The sequence below is a fragment of the Mandrillus leucophaeus genome, unplaced genomic scaffold (assembly GCF_000951045.1).
Source record: "Mandrillus leucophaeus isolate KB7577 unplaced genomic scaffold, Mleu.le_1.0 Scaffold114, whole genome shotgun sequence".
NCBI classification, from domain to species: domain Eukaryota; kingdom Metazoa; phylum Chordata; class Mammalia; order Primates; family Cercopithecidae; genus Mandrillus; species Mandrillus leucophaeus.
In genome coordinates, this window is record NW_012099654.1 from 2689174 (window position 1) to 2712997 (window position 23824).

Sequence of the window (23824 nt, forward strand, 5' to 3'; positions counted from 1 at the left end):
AAAAGAAAAGAAAAGAAAAGAAAAGAAAAAAGAAAAAAAATGCTACACACGCCTGTCAGGTACTCATGCTGCTTCCAGAGGCCAAATTTGCCGTTTGGGTTTTTTAAAGGTTTGGTGGTGGGCTGCTTAAAAAAGAGTCTGCTATTTTTAAAAAATAACTATCTTAATTTGGATTCTCCCAGAAGCAGACCCTGAGACAAAGATTAAAGTGCAGATAGTTTCACTGGGAGGTGATCCCAGGAAATCTCCGTAGAAGAGTGGGAAGGAAAGGCAGTGAATAAAGGCTGTGTTACCAAGCAAGTCCTGTTGTTGGCAACTAGGGTTCAATTCTCTGGGGAACATTTGGAGACAGTGGAGAATCCACAATGCAGAGTTGCTTCCACTGAGGGGTGAGGAGGTTGGGGTATTTGTCCAGGCACCTGCCAACCTCTGCTGGCTGAGAGCTACTCCCAGGACATCACTCCTAGGTACTTTCATCCTGCCCAAGGCTGGCACTGGGGGAACAGCATATCCCCCGGCTGGAAAATCTCCCAGAAAGGTGTAAGTGCTGGAGATAAAGAAGATGAGGGGGGCTGCGCATGGTAGCTCACGCTTATAACCCCAGCACTTTGGGAGGCCAAGATGGGTGAATGGCCTGAGATCAGGAGCTCGAGACCAACCTGACCAGCATGGTGAAATCCCGTCTCTATTAAAAATACAAAAATTAGCCAGATGTGGTGGTGGGCACCTGTAATCCCAGTTACTTGGAGGCTGAGGGAGGGAGAATCACTTGAACCTGGGAGACGGAGGTTGCAGTGATTGTGCCACCGCACTCCAGATTGGGCAACAGAGTGACACTGGGTCTTAGAACAGAACAAAAAACAGAAAAGAGAAGAAGGAGAAGGAGCAGGAGCAGGAGCAGCAGGAGAAGGAGGAGAAGCGGGGGAGGGGGAGAAAGAAGAAGAGGAGGAGGAGGAGAAAAAGAAGCATCTTCTGCAATGTTCAAAACGTTTTGACTTGCCACCAAACAACGGTGTTGACTGGAGGTCTTTTCATTCTTATTAGAAGTCAAATAAGATCACACAATACCACAGACCCTGATATAAGTAATTTTTTATTGCCTGAAAGATATTCCCATTCCTTAGCCTGACAGTCCAGTTCTTCCACGAGCTAGTGCTATACTACCTGTCTCTCTCCACTCCTTGATAAGACCCCTTTTGCAAGCACGCAAGAGCCCCAGATGCATATTCCTACCCCAGGAATTATATTCATTCTGTTTCTCCTACTCAGAATGTCCCCCACCCTGACCAGTTGCCCCTCTTCAAGGCCCACATGAAGCCCCAAGCCTTTAATTAAGCATCTTGACCACATTCCTGGCCTTAACCTACACATTCCTGGAGCTTCTTGTCTGCATCACTCATTGAGGACTTTGTACTCCTTGCCCTCCATGGTTTATCATCAAGTGAACAATCCTGTCTCTCCAAGTGGACCACAAATCCTGTTCTCATGAGTAGGGAGACTGCATGTTCCTTCTGGAAATAGCCACATCCTTTTTATTTTCATGCTTTCAATAGTCAACTGCTTAATGAATGTTGAGTTGTTACAGTGACCTGGGTTGCTTCCTCGTATCTAACTACATATTAGGCAGTCATACCTCTTTAAGGGCAATGAAGTCTCCCTGAAGTGTAATCCAGGTTTCTGAGAACCAGAAAGCTTAATTGATTCAACAATCACCTTGAACTTTAAAAGGAATTACTAAAAAGTGTTTTAAGGAATCCTACCTACTTCATTGTTTGGCAGCTTCTGCCCATCAGCTCCCTTTGCATTTATTGCTGTAACGTGAAGCAGCATGGTGTCATGATTAGGAGTATGAATTCAGGCACCAAATAGATGTGGGTTAAGAGCATGGGCACACTGAACGTGTGACCTCAAGCAAGGGAAATAGCCTCTGTATGCTTCAGTGTGTTCACTTGTGAAATGGTGATATGGTTTGACTGTGTCCCTACCCAAATCTCATCTTGAATTTTAACTCCCACAATTCCCATGTGTTGTAAGAGGAACTTGGTGGGAGGTAATTGAATCAGGGAGGCAGATCTTTCCCATGCTATTCTCATGATAGTGAGTAAGTCTCAAGAAATCTGACGGTTTTAAAAAGGGGAGTTTCCCTGCAAAAGCTCTTCTTCTCTTGTCTGCCACCACGTGACATGTGCTTTTCACCTTCCGCCATGATTGTGAGACCTCCCCAGTTATGTGGAACTGTAAGTCCATTAAATCTCTTTCTTTTGTAAATTGCCCAGTCTCAGGTATGCCATTATCAGCAGCATGAGAACAGATTAATAAAAATGGGGATAGCATTATCACATCCATAAGTTTGCATGTAAAGCATTTAGCTCAGGCTGTAATAATAGAAACCACTCATTACATGTTGACTATCATTATAAGATAGATTAATTTTATATTATAGTGTGTACCCAAAATTAAATTTAGATTTGGATATACATTAGCAAAAATTTCAGCTAATTGTACTCTCTCCTATTAAGCAGTACAGCTGGAACCCTCTTAATACACCTCCACTGAATCGGTTCACAAAATTAACAACCACTCTCCATTCCCTCTGTAACAAATGCTGACTGACACTTGTAGGAGGCTGAATTCTCCAGATCAGGAGGCCATGCTTCTGAACACAATCTAGTACTTCTGTTCCCACCTGTGGAGTTGTATTTTCATTAAAGATTCAGCTGGGTTTGCTCCCAAAGCTGGTTTTGCTAGTTCCCTTCATCATAATTATATAATTTGATTGAATATTACTCAAACTGACAAAATATGGGTGTGAAAAAGTAGTAATTATGTTAATAAAAATATAAGTTGAATATTTTGGAAGGAAAAATAAATTTGGTAAATGTTTAAATGAATGAGGTGTGGGGAAGGCAACTATAAAAGAACTCTAGAAGAGTTCTACACTCACGTTTTGTTTTTGTTTTTGTTTTTGCAGGAGGCTTTAAATCCTCAATGTACTTTAAAGATGAAACTGGGAATCAGAGAGAAAACAATATGGGGTTAGTTTACACATGAAAATGATGCAGAGCCATGATTAGCCAATTCATGCTCAATGAAAAGACCTTAGACCCACATTGGCAAATGGGTGAATAAATATACATGTATAGATTTCAAGTTAAAAGATAATGTTTAAGGTGTGTGGTTTTTTTTTTTTTAACAATTCTCATTTATGACCTATTTGATTACTGACTAGCTATGATCTTTATCACAATAAAAATATTTCTTCCCTACTTTGCATTTCAATACAAAGGCTAAAATATAGCTTAGCCTCACTTGTAGGCTAAAAGCCCTGGACAAGTAATCTAGCTTTTTGAGAAGAATCCAGAATCTTTTGCAAATGTTCACCTTAGGGGCTGCATTTTGACAGCTCCATTTCTGAAACAGGGCCAAGAAATGTTTTACCAGTCCTGGTCTCCCCAGTTACTTTTCAACACAACCAACCTGCACTCTGGGAGCCAGGAAGTCTCCAGAAAGTTCAGTAGAGGCATCCCTATCCCAAGATGTGGTCTGGAATTAGTCTTGCCATCTTACACACAATATACATGCGGTGAACTTGGACCTCTACATACTTTCAGAAATACAACCCCCTTCCACTCTAAAACTGTCTACGTCTACCTAATCCCTAACTCTCTCAAGGCTTTCAAATTATTTCCCCACTTTCCAGCACCTGGAATTAAACCCTCTATGAGCTCACCTGCCTGGGATCCTGAGACTCAACTTGCTCTAATTTATACCATGCTGTGTGAGCTGGACCTTTCCCCTAGATGCAATGGAATATTCGGAAGCATGATACAGTTATCTTCCTGATTTCAAGTGTGGTCCATGTCTGGAGACTCCTAATTTATATCCTACTTGCCGGATCAGATCCTGGGAACCTCCGCACTGGTCAAACCCACTTTTACCCTGCTGGTTAGGACACTATCATTTGGAAAGCACTATCATTTGGACTAGATTCCTAGGCTGGGTCCAAGCCTCTGACTCCTTATCCGTCATTGGCCCATTCCTGTGGTACGGTTTACCTCATGGGGAACCTAGTATGGACTGACTATGCCATGAATCAGGACCATTCTTGGATTCTTGCCTTCATGGCTTCCACCATATTCTAAATCAAATGCACTCTCCTGCCATTTGGGAAAACAAAGAGTTTAACCTATTCCAGGTTTATTCCAACTCACCTGGCTTGGTCTTCTTCTTGGGCAATGTAATTTTAGGATACAGACCAAAATCTGTTAAGCAAAAGTACTTTACTTTGGATTTATCCTGAAATAATTCTGCAGAAATTTTCTGTGGAAGACTTTAAAACAATCACCTGTTTTGGTTTGTTTGCTCTCCTCTACTTCATGAGCTGTTACCTAAGGATAAGAAGAAACATAATAGGGCTTTCCAGAGTTTTCATGTAAGGGTCCCCCACCCTCACACCAAGTAAAGTTTAGAGAAATGGTATGAGGTCAGAGCAAGAATGGGGTCACGTCTGATCCTATCCTACATACTAGTTATACTTGCTCCAATAGATGCATATTTTTTGACATTTTTTACAGCCAAGAGTTGGGGGGGGGGGTTCTATTTCAATAAAGAGAAAAAAACTATTTTATTTTATTTTTGTTTTTTTGAGACAGGGTCTCTCTGTCACGCAGGCTAGAGCACAACGCTCCACCCCACTGCAGCCTCAACCTCCCAGGCTCAAGTGATCCTCCCACCTCAGCCTCCCAAGTAGCTGGAACTACAGGTGCCTGCCACCACACCCAGCTAATTTTTGTATATATTTTTTGTCAGAATCAGACTTTATTTAGCAATCTGAAAATGTGTTCTTCTGGCTTTAAGTCTTGCAAAATGGGTCGTAAGTCAAAGACAGATTTGTTCACTATCTCTTAGTATGTGTGATTATGTCTCTGTATAGACAAGTGTCTGTCTATAGATGCTTTTGCTTTTTATAGTGATTATAGTTCCACTTTAATGTATAAAGTCATATTCTAGTAATGCTAAAACCTGAATTAAATATTCCATGAGTCTAGTGTTCTCTTCTCCCCAGCCTGCCTCCCTCCATCTCTCCCAAAAGGCTGCTTCTCCACCTCCATTAATGCCAGGTCTTTAGAGAGCACCAGCATTCCTACTGAGAACCCAGGGATGGTTGCTGGCTCTTATGTCCCTCTGACCTATACCCTCTGGTTGAAGAGCTTCTTTGGGGAGGTGTGGGGTAAGAGGAGTCTTGGCAGTTTCTCTTCAGAGTTGTGCATTTTCACTGGTAGGTACCTCTTCTTGAGGTTCAGGTGCTGTGAAGTTGCTCTTGTCTGGTACCATGGAGACTTTAAACTGGTCTTGGCCCTCTGAGGAGTCAGCTAAGACAAGCTTATTATCCTCTTCCTTGTCTTCCATCTTCTTTGCCTCTCCAGGTTCTGAAGCAATCTGAGATGTCATTAAGGTGAGAAAAGTGCTAAGTTCTTCGGGTTTCTGATTGTGGATGTTTTCATTTTCTTTGGCCTCAGGAGTTCTTACTGGTTTCTCTGGTGGTTCTGGATTAGGAGAGACCTCTAGGGAGGTCCTAGGACTTGGAGTCTCAGTCCCCACGGAGACCCTAGGGCTGGTGGGTGAATCCCCTCAAGAGGCTGGAGGGCTGGAGGGTATGTTCCCTGAGGAGGGCCTGGGGCTTGGAGTGTCTCTGGGTGGAGGAGGCCTACTAGGGGGTGCTGTGGTCCTCTGGAGAGAGGCTCTCTTCTTTGGTTGTTCAGATCCTTCACTTGTGGTGCGAGTTCGGAGGACTACTTCTGTGGCAGATGATGCAGGCTGCCTTGAAGGACTCAGGGCTCTGCCTGGTGATGGAGCTGGGGAGCTAGGGAGAACTTCCTCCTGGGACTTGCCACTCTCAATGGTAGGCGAGGGCTGGGCCTGGGTGGGGCTATTGCAGGCTGGTAGAGGCTCTTCTTCCTCAGAGAAGCTTGCTTCAGATTCTTCCTTTTCTATTTCTTCATCTTCTAAGGGCTCCTTGATCTCACAATTATCTTCCCCCTGGGCTGCATCAGGTGCCAGATCTTCAGTTGTTGAGACAGATTCACTCTCACTCTTCAAGGAAAGTGTAGAGGGACTAGTAGGTGAGGTAAGAGGACTGGAGAACACAGATGTTTGAACCGGGGGAGAAATGACTAAAGAGCGCCTGCTGCTGCTTGATAATCCCTTTACCACAAACACTTTATTGGAATGTTGCTTCTCCAGTGTGCTCATCACCTCCTAGAGACTGTGGTTCAGCTTGCTCATTTCCCTGTAGAAGACATCCCTCAAGCTGGAAATGTTTTGGAAGATGGTCACATAGTAGCCAATGTGACTATTACAAAGAATAGGCAGCTCCTCTAGTAGTTCTTAGTTCAGATCTTCAAACACAGTCTGGGCTTTGTTGAACTCTTCCTCTGTCCTGGAAGTCTTGGCCTCATCTTTCTTCTTGGCATTCTGCACTGAGTCCAGGTGATGTCGGGCACCATCATAATCCACGAGTTTTCAACCCCGCTTGGCAATTCCCTCCTTAATATCACTGAACTGGGCCAAGTAGTAAACCAAAGGTGAACGATTTGAACAAAGCACTAATAACTTCTACCAACAACAGGCAGAAGACCACAAGCTCTACAAGGACCTTGAGAACTTCCTTAGTGCAGCTAAAGTGATGCATGAAAGTTCAAAAAGAGTGTCAGAAACCCTGTAGGAGATCTACAGCAGCAAGTGGGATGGTCATGAGGAGCTGAAGGCCATTGTAGGGAATAATGATCTCCTTTGGGAAGACTACGAGGAGCAACTGGCTGACCAGGCTGTGAGGACCATGGAAAACTAATTTTTGTATTTCTTGTAGAGATGGGGTTTCGCCACATTACCCAGGCTGGCCTCAAACTCATGCAATTCACCTGCTTCAGCCACCCAAAGTGCTGGGATTACAGGCTTGAGCCACTGTGCCTGGTGATAAAACTACTTTAAACTGGAGAGAAGTGGATGGAATCAATCAAACGTTTGTTGAGCCTACTATGTGCACTGATTCACTCATCCCGCAAGTATTTATGGAATGCCTGCTCTGTGAAGTCCCCATGCTGGGTGAGCCCTGCCTGAGGATGCAGAAACTAACAATAGGGCATAATCTTACTGACATGGAATTTACTGGGCAGGACAAACTTATGTCAAACACCGGCTATTATTGTGTCTGTGGATAGATCATCCTGACATCTTGGTATTTCAGTTGCTGAGTGGTGATTGTATAATTTTTGTGATTTTTATGTCTTTTGTGAGGAGGATAGGAAAATAGGTACAATTTTACCATCTGTTATTTTGGAAGCTGGGAGGATAAATGAAAGAGATGAAAGATAGGCTAATTGGTTTGCATATTTAACAGTAGCTTACAAGAAAAAAGAGTTAAAACAAAAGGTCAAAATGAGAAAGACAAACATGTATTGATGCTATGCATGCTCTCCTGGTTTTCCAACAGCAGTTAAATGGAAAATCAGAAACAATTTTACCACTTCACAATAGTTAAACAAAGAAAACACTACCAAGAACAAAACCCTCCCTCCGCTACCTTGAGCCCACTTGTCTCCCCTCTTGCTGGTGTCTCTCTTTTTCCCACAGACAACACTTTCCAGTCCTGGCACTCCTACAGTACGTCAACAGAAATAAGAGCATGTGCCCAGCAGCTACAATTAGCTAGTCACTGAGATTGTGAAAACCCATTCAACTCCCTGGTTTAGGCTAAGTGGCATTTTCAATATATCTGTGGTACTGAGGAAAAGCAGGCAGGAACAAAGACACCAGTACTATCTCCAAATAAGAATAAGGCTTCAGTGTCCCTCCACTGGGATAGCAAAAGGATTCAGGACCCTGACACACATGCACAGGTGTTGTCTTTTACAGACCAATTTGGCCACATTTTGCTGTGGTTTGCATGGCACCATGGAAATCAGTGTGGTCCCTTAGGAAAGAGGAATGGAGGATCTGTCAGGAAACCTGGATTCTGGAGCCAATGCTATGGCTTCCTCGAGGCTTCTGAGTCTCAACTTTTCCACCAAGTGAGGACAGTAATGTTCAACTTCTTACCTCTCAGCACAGAAATGAAAATTAAATGGGTTAATATGTCAAAGTGATTTTTCAAATCGTAAGGTATGATGCCTATAGGAATCATTAACACTGAATGACACTGTTGAATACCAAAGGTTTTTAAATGCAAAATGAGGCAACTACATAGGAGTTTATTATACAAGATTATGCTGCAAATCTCTGCACTGCTGCAGAGGTTATCTAGCATTTGAAGAGATACTGTTTGAGGCTGGTGGAGCCAAAACCACTGACAATGATAAATCTACAGCGTCAGAGGAAAGGACAACACAGGAACTAATGATGTTGCAGAAGGTGCTGAGTAGTTGGCATAACCAAATCCAGATGTCCATGGAAGAAGGGCAGGGGACATTTCTGACAATTGAAATGTACAAACAAGCCCTGAGCCACCATCAAGTGAAAGACATCCCTCCCCTGCCTACCATATGGCCAGAGTGGCTTACAGGTAGCTCAACCGTGGGACGGATTTGGCCTCATCCCTTCCCTTGCTCACCTGGCACATAAAACTAATAAAAATCATTGCTGGAAACAACCCAAATGTCCCTGACTGATGAATGGATGAGTACAATGTGGTACATCTCTATAATGGAATATTATTCAGCCATAAAAAGGAATGACGTATTGATATATACTACAGTGTGGATGGATCTTGAAAATGCATGCTAAGTGAAAGAAGTCAAATACTATGTGACTGGTAAGACACATAATATGTGACACAAAAGGCCACATATTGTGTGACTCCATCTGTATATGTCTGGAACAGGCAAATTCTAGAGACAGAAAGCAGACTGGTGTCACCTAATGCTGGGGAGTTGGGGAAAAAGAAGAGCTACTGCCAATAGTGGTTGTTGAAAATTATCTAAAGACTGATTGTGATGATCGTTGCATGTATCTGTGAATATACTAAAAACCATTGAATTATGTACTTTAAATGGGAAACTTGTAATTTTTTTTAAGTCATGTTCTCTCTCTGACCTGTTCCTAACTAACATTGGCATTCTCTGGCCAAGGTCAACAGCATCACACAGTTAAATCCACTCTCTCCCATTAGTGCTCCTATGAAGAGACAGCTGTGTGTGCAGGGACAGGGCTCTGAAACCTTATTGCAGACACATGCTGCAGTTTTTAGGCGAGACTTCCTCAGGCACTTTTAATAGTCTGTCTTCCTTTAAGCCTCTATTAAATTAGAACAATTTAGGTATTTTGCGTTCTCTGTTTTCTTTCATGGTCTTCTCAGAATCAGATTAGAGAGAGAAAAATAAACCAACTCTCTGCTTTCCAAAACCAATGACTATTTAAAATGGATCTGTCTAGGTTAGGGACAGACAGCCTTAGTCCCAACCAGTAGCCACTAGCTGACATTTCTGCACAAACCCACAGTTACCACCTTTGCTCTTACTTATACCTTATGATGTTTCCCATTTACCCAAAATACATCATTCTTATTACTCTTTCTCTCGTGGACTCTTCTCTTTCTTAGCAGTTTTGTGTGGGTGTTTGCTTATATCCCCATATCCCCCACCTCCACTGCTTCATAGCTTGCAAGCTTCAGTTCTGACAGTGAAGTTCACCTTCCTGGCCCCAGAACCTGGCGCAGACAAGACCTCCAATAAACATTTACTGAAGACATAATAGAGCCCTCAGAGTGCTGCTTTGGAGGTGAGTCATGATCAAGATTGCCTCATTTCCTTTAGGTAATAAGTAATATTTAGTCAAAAGAGTCTGAGCTCCTCCACCTGTCCTTAAACCAAATTTGTAGCTAGCACACATTTCCTCCCAAGTGTTCTTCCCTTTGGAGAAAACCCATCGTCTATGGGGTCTTGAGGGGTTGATCGTTTGGCCCCACACCTGGTCAATGATATGGCCAGTGGTTGTTATTCTGGCCACTTTGATTGGCTAAAGGTTGGGCACATGACCAAAACTTGGCAGATCGGAGTCCTCTTGAAACATCTCCACCAGCACTTTCAGGAAAGATGTTCTAAGACAGAGTTTCTCAGTATTGGCCCTCTTGACATTTTGTTCTGGATAATTGTCTGTTATGGGAGCTGTCTTGTACATTCTAGGATGGTCAGCAGCATTCCCAATAGATGCCAGCAACAAATCCCAGTTGTGACAACCAAAAATATTTCTAGACATTGCCAAATTTCCATGGTGGTAGGGTGCAAAATTAACCCTAGCTAGGAACCACTGCTGTAAGATGTGCCAGTGAGGACAAAATAAACTGGACTTGTCTGCATCTGTGCTCCTTGTGGCTCCCTGGAAGGAAGCTTCCATGGAGAAGCCATCTGCAACAAGAGAAGTTGAAGTCAGCAGAAAAAGAGAAAGAAAGTTGAGATGTGGAGAAAGAGACCTAATGATACCTGTTAAATTTCACTTGAATTTGATTTTGGGGGGTTACTTGCAACTAAAGTAGACTCCTGACATCCATCCATCAGCTTAATCCATAACAACCCAGTTTTTGTTCTAGAAACCCATTTGCCTATTCTAACCAAATAAGACAAGCTGGTCAAAAATGTCCATCATCAGGCCAAAAAAAAAAATCAGACATAAAAACCTCCTGCCCATCCTTGGATACATCTTGATCAACTTTTGTATTCTTCATATCTGTTTTAGCATAGTGTGGGACACAAAGTAGTTATCTTCCAAAAGAGGTAAGAGAATCTCCTGGCACTGCCTTAACAAATTATCACCAATCCAGTGGCTTAAAGTAGCAGAAATTTATTCTCTCACAGTTCTGGAGGCCAGAAGTCTGAAATCAAGGTGTCAGTAGGATTGTTTTTCTCTGAAGACTCTGAGAGAAGCCTTTTTTGGTTGTCACAACTGAGGCTTGTTGCTGTCATCTACTGGGAATGCCTCTGCTCCATGCCTTTCCTAGCTTCTGGTCATTGCCAGAGTCCTTGGTGTTCTTTAGGTTGTAGCTGCACTGTTCCATCTCTGCTCTCATCATCACACGACCTTCTTTCCTATGCATCTCTGTATATGAGAGTCCTCTTCTCTTACGAGAACATCAGACATTGGACTTAGGACCCACCCTATCCAATATGACTTCATCTTAACTAATTACATGCACAAAGACTCTATTTCTGAATAAGGTCACATTCTGAGGTTCCAAGTGAATGTGAGTTTGGCAGGATACTATTAAACCCTATGCAGTTGGCAGAACAATATCTTATATTTGAAGAGAATTTACAGTTTCTAAAGCATTTTTAAGAAAAGAAATAGGGCAGACAGTTATACAAGTCCCATTTTTTCAGGTTCCCTATGATGAGTGAAGAACACTGAGCTCCACAGAGTGAGCTAGAGAACCACTTGACACTGCCAGCTGAGAGACTGGAAACAGTCCAACTGCAGACCACTATCCCTCTCTTCTGTACTCTGCCTCAAATTTTATCTGCAGCCTCAGCTCAGGGATCTAAATGCTCACTATCTTGTTTTAAGAGCCATCTGAATTTCCATTTGGAATTCCATCCAAAGCAATACACCACCAAAGCCAGCCAAAGAAACTGCTATTTATTTTTCCACTTTATTTTGCAACATGGGCATGTATTTTTAATGCATATATTAATCAAACTGCTTTCTAGATGCTTTGACCCAGAAGCTAAGTTCAAAGACTCCAACAAGGCACTGGCAATGGCAGCCAGAATCTTGGCATTTAACGGTTATTACACATCAAGGGTCTTTGTTTTCATATGATCACTAGCAATGGCTCCTGGATGGAAGCAAATGAGAAAATAGAGGTAACTTTGCTTTGCTTCATGGCCAAATCCTGGGGTGAAAAAACTCAGCATCACTAGAGAATCTTGGAACATTCAAGAGTTCTTTAAAATAAAATAACTCGTTACTTCATGATCATAATATCATATGGCAGAACTAAAATCTAAACTGAAGCTAAAAGTAGAACTCTGGGAATACATTTTGAAGCATGGTCATGCTTACCTCCAGTTATCAATGATGGTCATTTGAAATGTTGGAGTATCTCCACTCATTCTTGCTTTCCAGTAAGAAATAGGACTTGAATTTCATTTGTGAGAAGGGACTTTGTTTTCTACTTACTCTCAGTATCTAGCCAACTGAAGAATTTGACAGAGTGTTAATTCTCCCTAAGATATACTGTCCTCAGGTAGCAGTTATTCATCAAAGAAAGACTACAAATAGCGCTTTAAGTGAGGATTTACTAAAATCAGTTTTTGCATTGTAGACATTAGCACTGCCTGTGTCTATGTTTACCTAGAGTTAGGATGACAGATGAGAACCATGTTTTCCCCAGGATCCAGTCCCAGAAGTTATGGTTTAAGCTTGGGAGGAAGACATGAAGGCAAGCTCATTGAATTGTGCAGACAGACAAATCATTTGTTGGGATTCAGGGCTCCATTTTACATTTTACTCCTCAGGTGGACAGATAACTTTGTTCTTGACATTCTGGACAGGGGCAGCCCATCCTCACAACTCTGATCCATTTGCACCAAGAGGGTGAAAAGTCACAAGACACCCAGAGCTGCTGGGTATTTCACTGGCCTAAGTCCACCTACAGACTCTCTCTCTCTCTGTCTCTCTCTCTCTCTCTCTTTTTCTTTTTGGAGGTCTGTGATTTCTGAGACCCCTGATTCCAAGTAATCCAGACCAGAAATATTTTAAGAGCCCCCAGTCAGTGAGCTGGTTCTTTTTGCCTTCTAAAGACCTGTTGTCAGCAAACAAAATACCCTAGCCAAAATAAATGATATTTTTATAGGCAGGACTTTAATCACCTGAATCAGAAAAAGAACGTTTATCTCTCCCTAACCTAAAAACCCACCAAACTATATCAAAACTACCAAACATCCATTACTGAGATGTGAAGAGCACATATTTGGTCTTGAGCTGTAATGTGTAATTCAAGCTTTAAACACACGTGTGCTTATGTAAAACTCTATAACCATCCCCCAGAAGATTTTATGCCATGATTACACCTTTCATAACACTGTGTTAATTCATAACTTTTATTTTTTTCTTTGAATAAAAGAGGAATGCAAGTAGAAAACTGAGTTGTAAACAAAATTTTAAATCTCAAAACAGAATTCTGAAGATGAAGTTGATAATTCTGCCATGAGAATAATATGTAATTGTCAATAACTTGGGTGACGAGGAAATGCAGAAACTTCCACACAAGAAGAGAGTATGAGTCAACAATTTACAAAGTTGAAGTCTAAAAGAAATGCTGTGTCAACATTTGTAACGCCCTAAAGTAAATGGAGAAGGTTGACATGAGCTCATTTACCATAATCTGAGCTGTGAGAACAAGGGTCTCATCATCTTCATCATTGGTGGTTCCCAAACAAATGGAAGATTTTAACAGGAATGTACAGGCTGAAATTCTAAACAGATTTAATACAGTTAGGCTTCAGGTTAATATGCAGGAAGCTGAGAGTTCTGCAGTGGGATGAAAGAAAAGTTTGGGATGGCTGGGAGAAAGTGTAGGTCACACTTGTTTTAGAATTTGCTGTGAAAAGACTGTCATTAGCAAAGACAAAAACCTGTGAAGAATAAACCATAGGTTCAACAGAAAATGATATAACTTTCTTTTACTTTTTTAAAACAGCTTTTTGTGGTACTTCTGACTCCTACACACAACACTCAAGGGTCCTATCACCTTTCATAATCTTGGACAAATCAGGTCATCCAGATGGATTTCAGTTCTGCATGTGTACAAAATGAAAGGTTGAATAATCTCCAAGGGCACTTTGAGCCCTGACATTCTATGCTCTTATTCTTTAGAATCATTTTGGAATAGTGGGACAATGATAGACCCTGGAATAAGAGAGACAAGTATTTAAATCCTAGTTCTCTTCCTTAATAGCTGTCCACTTTTGAACAACTACTAAGTTGTTCAAAACTGTGTAAGTTTATTGAGCTCAAATTTCTTAACTGAAAAATAAAAATAAGAATCCATCTCATAGGGTTTTATGAAGATTAGCTCTAACATATATAACATACCTAGCCCAGTGCCTGGCACCCAATGCACAGTCAACATTAACCTTTTAGATCATCCTGCTCACCAGTTCCCCTTCCCAGCTTTCTTCAGATTTTACTGAATAGACTTGATTCCCGACACATCACACATCCTATATAAATACCTCTGTTTCATCATGCTAACTTTGTAATAATTTTGTTAGCACTATTTTAGTTGATCAACTTTATGCAAATCCCAAAACAAATGCCCAGCAAATTATGAGCCAGTTTCGTAATGTTAGAGATCCAAAGGGAAGGGAATACATAAAAGTCTGCACTAAAAATCATGGCTTTTCCACGGCTATGGCAAACTACACAGGAAACAGATTTCATAGTTTGGAAATTATCAAAGGCAAAATAGACCATTTGGGTTCTGGGAAAAGCATTTCAACCCCAAAGGATAAGAACAAAAGGAAAATAGTAACTACAACAAATGGCCAGATTCAAAGGTCCATTTTAGCTGGGTTGAAGCACAGAAACCTAGAGCTGAAAGGGATGACAGCTAATTCCAGACTCCTTATTCTATAGATGGAGAAATTGCTTGCCCACTCATTTCTTAGCCCCATACAGCACCTCCTATGAAGCCACAGTAGCCTGAATTTCTTGCACACAGGGACATAAGATTTCCTATGTGTTGGTGTGAGTGCCTACCACCTTACTAAGTAAGAAGACCCAGATTACTGTTCAAAAGCAAGTGGTTAAGAACTATCCAATTACCAACAGTTTAGATAATACATGCATACATAAATTATGTATATGCATTTTGTATGTGTGTATATAGTGCAAACGTATTTAATATATAAATAACAGTTCTATCATTATAAGATAGGTTCAAATAGAAACCCTAAAGATACTACAATAAAAATTAATGTTTTTGTGGAAAATTTCATTTCTGAAGCATTCTTCAGATATTTTTTAATGCAACATTAATCCATGTGCTCCAGGAGTCAAGACAGAGCCCCCAAGCTCAAATAATCCAGAAAAAGCCACCTTCTCTACTCTCACATCACCCGTGACAGGAGTGATAAGGAAGCAACAGAATGCTGCATGCATGTGGCATGAGGCCCACACCTCTAAAAAACACAGCCCAGGCCCATGAATTGCTTGGAAACCATGAAGTCTGAGCTCATCATGCCCTTCATCACTTTTCCCATCTGTTACAAAGTCTACTAGGTGATCCATCATCCTGACTCTAATCTCTGAATTATTTTTGGCACTGAGGCAATTCCCCACCATCATGCTTCCTCCCCAGAATTTCTATTTGGTTTTAAATTTAACTGTTTTATGTCACTTTATTGATATTCTCTATTTGGTGAGAAATTGTTCTCATATTTTTCTTTGGTTCTTTAGACATAATTTCCTTCAGTTGTTTGAACATATTTAAAATAGCTGATGTAAAGTCTTTGTATAGTAAGTCTAATGTCTGAGCTTCCTCAGGGACAATTTCTATTGATTGCTTTTTTTCTTGTGTGTGAGCCATACTTTCTTATTTATTTCAATGTTATATAATTTTTTGTTGGAAATTGGATATTTTAAATAACATAGCATGGGAACTCTGGAAATCAGATATTTTTCTCTCTCCAGGATTTGTTGTTGCTGCTGTTGCTGCTGTTTGTTTATTCAGTGACTTTTCTGAAGTAATTCTATAATACTGCATTCATTGTCATCTGTGGCTGCTGAAGTATCTACCTGGTAAGCATGGTGATCAGCAACTAAGTAGACAGATATTTTCTTTAACTTATGGAATCAATAAGTCTTTGCCAAGAAACTCTGTATGCATCTTGAGAGAGGCATTAACACTCCATCAGTCAGTTTACAACTCTGCTTCAGCACTTACCTCCTGCCTGGGCACAGCCTTAAGGTCAGCTAGAGGTGAGAGCACAAATCCTTCTCAAGTCTCTCCTGGGTATATGCACAGACTTACACATGAGCATGGCCTTCTAGATTCCCAGGAATGTGAAGGACCTTTTTAAAATGGCTTTTGGTCATTTCATTTCCCAGATTTTCCTTTTAAGCTTTTTGATTGGCTTATTGTTTGGTCAAACTGTTATCTATCATCTCAGGTAGCTAGGATACTAAACAATTGCCATTGATTGTTTTCAACAAATCCTCCTGGAGAAAGCGGGCAAGCTCTGACTCAGGTTAAATAAAAACAAACATTGTGAGTGGGGTCTTCCATGAAACTAACAGACAGGTCAAATAATGACAATTCTCTGTAAATGGAGCTTTGGAGGAGCTCCAAACCCACTTTGCTCCCTCCAGAGACTGTCCAGCTGCTGGTTTTCACTGGCAACATGAGCTGCTGCTTTTCAAAACTACCACAGAGCTAGAGAGAACAGGATCAGAATAGGGCAAATTAAAATGCCACAAAGTCCATGATTCTATCAATATTTATCCAGTTTTCTTGTAAAAACCACTCTCTGGATTGCTGCAAACTTTTAGCTGATTTACAGAGTTCTGAGGAAGTGGATCCTGACAAGTATGCCAGTGTTCTAATTGTTTTTATGAAGAAGAGGATTTTTGAAAGTCCTTATTCTGACATTCTCATTGATATCCCTGTGGGCTAGAGTACTGTCAGAGCCATCTAATGTCTCCTGTCTGTCTTCTCTCCAATCTGTCTGTATAATGCTGCTGAAGTAATGAACAATTCTAATGATGTCCTCCCTCGCTTAAAAACCTACAATGATTTCCCATTCCTTTCACTAATATTGAGATATTTTACTGTGGAACAAAAATTCTCCATGATCTCGTACCCACCTACCTTGCTGGCTTCATCTCCCACAATTCACCTTAACTTCCAGTCAACTGGACTGGCTGTCATTCACAGATCAAAATCCCTGGCCTCCTTGGTGACACATCTGATCTTTTCAGCAAGTTCTCTCTTTCCCCACCTTCTTTACTTCCAGAGCCTTTCCACTGTGCTTTCACATGGCGGGGATAAAGTACATTCAGTGGCTCAAAACTCAATGTTTTTTTTTTCTATAATTTCAACTTTTATTTTAGATTCAGGAGGCACATGGGCACAGTTGTTACACGGGTATATTATATGGAGGTTTGGGATATGATTAAACCCATCACCCAGATAGTGAGCATAGTACCCAATAGGTAGTATTTCAACTCTTGGCCTCCTTCCTACCTCCCCACTCTAGTAGTCTCCAGTGTCTATTGTTGCCATCTTCATGTCCATGAGTACTCAATGTTTATCCCTCACTTACGACAACATGCAGTATTTGGCTTTCTGTTTCTGCATTGATTTGCTTAGGGTAATGGCTTCCAGCTGCTTCCATGTTGCTGCAAAGGACATGATTCTGTTCTTTTTTATGGCTGCAAAACCTTGATATTAAAAGTTAGTTAGACCCAAAGAATCTGGAATACTGTACAGACCTCATGATGGTATATTTGCATATATCCAGAATCTCTAATGATCTTAAAAAAATCAACAAGCAAAAAACAAATAATGCCATTGAAAAGTGGGCAAAGGACATGAATAGACATTTCTCAAAAGAAGACATACTAGTGGCCAACAAATGTATCAAAAAATGTTCAATAGTACTAATCATCAGAGAAATGCAAATCAAAACCACAATGAGATACCATCTCACACCAATCAGAATGGCTATCACTAAAACATTAAAAAATAACAGGTGTTGGTGAGGTTGCAGAGGAAAGGGGATGCTTATACATTGTTGGTGGGAATGTAAATAAGTTCAGTCACTGTGGAAAGCAGTTTGGAGATTTATCAAAGAACTAAAAATAGAACTACCAATCATCCCAGCAATCCCATTACTGGGTATATACCCAAAGAAAAATAGATCATTCTACCAAAAAGACACATGCACTCATGTTCATCACAGCACTATTAACAGTAGCCAAGACATGGAATCAACCTAGGGGTCCATGAATGGTGGATTGGATAAAGAACATGTGATACATGGAATACTATGCACCCATAAAAAGAATACAATCATGTCTTTTGCAGAAATATGGATGCAGCTGGAGGCCTTTATCCTAAGTGACTTAACACAGAAACAGAAACCAAACACTACATATACTCACTTATAGGTAGGAGCTAAACAATGGGTATACATGGACATAAAGCTGGGAATAAGAGATACTGGGGACTACAGGAGGGAAGATGAAGAAGGGAGCCAAATGTTGAAATCCTTCCTATTGGGTACTATGCTCACTACCTGGGTGATAGATTCAGTCACACCCCAAACTTCAGCATCACACAATATATCCATGTAACAAACCTATACATGTGCTCCCGAATCTAAACTAAAAGTTGAAATTGAAAAAAAAAGAAGAGATAAGTTCAATGTTTCATAGCAGATAGGATGACTACACCTTAAAAAAATGTGTTGTACTCAGGTGGCAAACACCCTAGATACCCTGACTTGATCACTGCACATCATATATATGTAAAAAATTTCTCACATGCCTCATAAATTTGCACAAATAAAAAAATAAAATTTTTATTAAAAAAATAGGGTAGTGACTAATGTGACGTGAAACACAGCAAGACCTAAACCAGGGGCACGTGAAGATACAAAATACCAGGGAAGAAATGGATTCCTTTAGCCTCTGAGATAAGAGCTGGAGTTTTAGTGCAATGCCAAAATCAATTCTGAGGAATCTGAATAAGAGATTACCAAATGCTATGAAAGGCAGTTAAAAAGGTTCTAACTTGGAGATAAAGATCAAAGTTTAGGAACCTGGGAATCAGGGAGTAATACGAAACAGGTGATCAGATTTTGCTCTGGAGATCAGGGTTTACCTGGCCCTAAGCTGTTTTTAATGGACCAGGGTGCTCAAGCCAGTCTTGGCCTGTGACTTATTGCAGACCCCTCTGGCATCCGATAGATCTCTGCAACACGAATGGGTGGTGCTGGCTCACAGACTAGCCTTAATACGGACAAAAAAGAAGAAAGAAATTTACTCTACAATTCAATGATGCTAGTCAGTGGCACATTTCTTTCCCAAGTCCCAAACACATTCACATAGTCTGAGACTGCAAGGCAGATATCTCAAAAATAAACTTCTCAAATGAAAGAAAATGGATTTTAAATTGCAGAGGTAACATTTCTATTTCATGCCATCTGTTATAACTCAAGTTTTTCCAGCTAATGGATTATTCATCAGAAATGATGAAAACATTTTTGAGATCAAAAGTATGTTATTGGAAAGAAAGATATTCAAAAATGTTAAGATAATTTAAAAGTGTTGACTCAATATATTTTTTCTTTTAAAATTTACAGATATTGATTATGCATCAGTGTACTTGGATAGACCAAAATGATGATATATTAAGCCTTTTCCTCAAATAAACCTAGAAATGTGAGTGAACATTTTATCTATTTTACAAATCTCCTTGCACTACTACTAAAGTGTGGGCATTTACATGAAGAGCATTCTACCCTGCAGATTCCCTTCAGTCTGACATGATAGACAAAGGTAGCTGACCAAAGATTAGGAGACCCAGTTCCTGGTTATCTCTCTGTCTCCCCTCTGCAGACACAGTTAACCCTAGTGGTCTAATCTGATCAAAGCAAAAGTCTCAAAGTCCCTAATTTCAATCCCAACCAATACTGACTGCTGATTTGTATCAGAAAACAATTAGGATTTCCTAAATTAGGGCTTGTACAAGTACCTCAGAATCAGAAGGAATCAAGACATTCAGTCAACCACATGGTGTGGTTAAGAACAAGACACAAACAAAAAATAGTACGAGATATCTACCATCCGCCTCCCTACATAATCAACACAGCAACGTTGTTCAGAGGAGAAAATGAGATTTCAGTAATATCTTGACTTAATATCAACATACGGCCAACTAGAAACAAATGGTAGGGGGAAGCTTTCCCTAACATGATAGTTAGAAGGTAGCCATTGAGTGGTCTGTCCTCATTCACCTCTGCTGACACGGATGTAGAAGCTCTCTCACCCACCTGCACTGCAGGCCTAACCCCACTCACATAGTGAGCAAGCACCAAAGTCAACAAATGACTAACTGTAGCATTCTAGCTTAGGGCAATTCCTATGCTCACTTCATTAGACAACACAGGGGCCTCGCAATGGGTGACTAAACAAAGAGGTATAGGACTCTGCAGACTCCCAATTTACAGAAACGCATAAATGTCCTCCTCTAAGCAGGAGATAGACCTGGTGGCATCTGTCTGGGTGTTGCCATCATGCCTTCAACTTCTGATGCTCTTTTTTCCTTTCTTTTATTGGTGATGGAAAGATGGAAATTTATAGAAATAAGGAGTGTAGGCATTTGTATGCAAGTAAGCACCATCCTTGACGTCTTCTAGGCTGTTGCCACACTCCAAAGCAATGGCTAGGCTTTGTCCCCACTCTGCCTATCCTAGGAGAAAGTGATTGACACACTATCCTGTAGACTGTAACTGTATTCTATGTATAATAAAGATTTACTACAATGGGAGGAGGTTTGCTAACACTTGCTGCTTTGCTGAACAAGTGTACCCGCTTTGCAAAACATTGACTTACGCAAATGAAAGAACAGTGGCATACTCCAGGAGTGCTGACTTCATTTTTCTTCACAATTTAAAGTCTACATTGTGGATAATTTTAGCATTAGTTAGGAAAATGTGGCTACCTTTAAATACAATGCATTGAAAATAGCACAGAAGGCTAGGTGTTAAGTTGACATACTAAATCTGTAACTCTTTAATTGTATTATCTTAACTCTTTAATTGTATTATCTTGGTCACATCTCTAAACTTCCTTGGCCTTTCTTTCTTCAAAATTAGGGTGACTGAAATGGATTAGTGAGTGTAAGACTGACTATGCATTTGAATCACCTGTGAAAGTTATAAAAATCACAGACACCACTGCTCAATCCAAACCACTTACAGTACACATCTCTAGAGTGGGCACCTTGGACAAGCTTCAAGCTTCCTTTCCTTTTCTGTTTTATAATCCTTGAACTCAATGATAATTTTGAAACGATTTATCCATTCAGTGGATATGTATTCAGTGCCTATTATGTGCCAAGGTTTTATGAGGTGAATTGAGCTCTCACCCCTAATTCATACATTGAAGTCCTGACCCCAGTGCCTCACAATGTGACTGTATTGTATTTGGAGATAATCTTTAAAAAATTAATTAAGTTAAAATGTGGTCATTAAATCATTCTACTATAAAGACACATGCACACATACATTTACTGCAGGACTATTTACAATAGCAAAAACTTGGAACCAACCCAAATGCCCATCAATGGTAGACTAGATAAAGAAAATGTGGCACATATACACCATGGAATACTATGCAGCCATGAAAAAGAATGAGTTAATGTCCTTTGCAGGGACATAGATGAAGCTGGAAGCCATCATTCTTAGCAAACTAACACAGGAACAGAAAACCAAACACCACATGTTCTCATTCATAAGTGGTAGTTGAACAATGAGAACACATGGACACAGGGAGGGGAACATCACATACCAGGGCCTGTCAGGGGGTGGGGAACTGGGGGAGGGAGAGCACTAGGAGAAATACCTAATGCATGCCGGGCTTCAAACCTGACGAGTTGATAGGTACAGCAAACCACCATGCCACATGTATACCTATGTAACAAACCTGCATGTTCTGTACATGTATCCCAGAACTTAGAGTAAAATAAAAAATAAAATAAAATGTGATCACTAGGGTGGAACTAATTTAATATAACTTGTGTTCTTATAAGAAGAGAAAATTATACAAAGGATGGTTATGTGAAGACATAGGGAGAAGACAGCTAAGGAGAGAGGCCTCAGAAGAAAACAACCCTGCTGACCTCCTGATCTCAGACTTCTGGCCTCTAGAATTGTGAGGAGAGAAATTTCTGTCGTTTAAGCCACCCAGTCTGTGATACTTTGTTAAGGTAGCCCTAACAAACTAATATAAAGGATAATATGCAAGATTCTGGGTGTAGCATAGGGCAAAACATGGAAACAGGCCACCCCCATGGAATTTACGGTTTAGCAAGAGTCAGATAAGAAAAAATTACAAATTATGCTAAGCCACAGGAACATTTAATACAAGGTGCTATAACAGAGAATGCCAAGACAGGTAGTACTTGGCTTACATTAGATGAGGTCGGTAGAGAAGGACTCTCTGAAGAAGTGATATTTATTAAAAGCTGTTACGTTGAGACCTAAAGGCTGAGAATGAGACAGTCATGTAACAGCGAAAGGAAGAGCCTTCCACTCAGAGCAGCAGGAGAGGCAAAGGCCCAAGGTAAAAAGAAAATATGTGTATTTGGGGAAGTGAAGTGCCTCTGTGGCCAAAATGGAGTGAGTGATGAAGGGAGTGACGTGAAATGAGGTTGGGTAAGTGGGTAAGGGGCCAGTCTGTTGAAATCCATGGTAAAGAGTTTGGATTTTATTTCAAAAAAAATTTTTTTTTAAAAAAAGCAAAGAGACTTTAAGCTCGGCTTCAGACAAACCATGTCTAACAGTACCATCTTTTTATTTAAAACACAAGGTTGTGGCCAAAGCATCGCCCCACCTGGTTGCAGTGCACCACACCATCTTTCATTCTTTTGAGAGGTACAGAAGCCCCCTTTGTCAGGTTTAAAATTTACACAATGGACTGAGATGAACAGAAGGTTACTTTTAAAATTTTTTAAACTGGAACACAAATTATAAGATCCTATTTTCGCTAATGATTGAATAAAATTTACTCTCATTTTTAAAAACACAATTGAACACTTTTAAGTGGGAAATTGATATTTATGTGTAATGGAAAGTAAAATAAGGTTCTTGCAGTCTCAGCTTTGGCTGCAGCATAAAGACAATAGACACCATTTCATGAAATTAGGCCCATGTTGATATTTCAAAGGGGTATTTTAAAAACTGCTTCAAGGACACCTAAGACCTGCTCCTACACTAAGTATGTAGAATCAGGATTTCGAGATTTTAAAAGATGGCTTATTCTTGTTTTTGTTGTTGCTTGGTTTTTGTTTGTTTTGTTTTTGTTTTTTCAGAATTTTTGGAGAACGTTGTAGGAATGCTCTAAGTCCCACCACATATATACATTGTCCAGAGCATCATATTTGTGCACTATATTAATGATATATCAATTTGGCTGAATGAGCAAGCAGCAGCAAGTCTACTGGAAGCCTTCTTAAGGTACCTGCATTCCAGAGGATGGACGATAAACCCCGAGGAAACTCAAGGTCTTACCTCATCCTGAAGGATTTTAAGGATCCAGTGGTCTGAGGTAATGCGAGGACATCTTTAAAGTGGAGGATAAGACAAATACTACAAGATCTCACTTATATGTGGAATCTAAAAAAGCTGAGCTCATAGAGGCAGAGAGTAGAAACCTGGTTACAGGGGGCTGGGGCAGGGTGCTGGGGAGATATGAGTCAAAGGGTTCAAAATTTCAGTTAAACAGGAGGAATAAGTCCAGGCAATCTATTATACAACATCGTAACCATAGCTAACAACAATATATTGTACGCTCGAAAATAGCCAGAAGAGTAGATTTTAAGTGTTCTCAACACAAAAAAATGATAAAGCTGTGAGGTAATGCATATGGTAATTTAGCTCCATTTAGCCATTTCACAATTTATACATATGATCAAAACATATTATACCTCATAAATATATATAATTGTATTAGTCAATTAAGAAATAAATGTTAAATATTTAGGCCGGGCGCGGTGGCTCAAGCCTGTAATCCCAGCACTTTGGGAGGCCGAGATGGGTGGATCACG

The 23824-nt window shown here is 40.4% G+C and overlaps 1 pseudogene; it reads right to left on the bottom strand.

Annotated features, from left to right (window-relative positions):
- Positions 1 to 5256: 5256 nt before the first annotated feature.
- Positions 5257 to 23824, bottom strand: part of LOC105551652 — a 53507-nt pseudogene continuing 34939 nt past the window's right edge.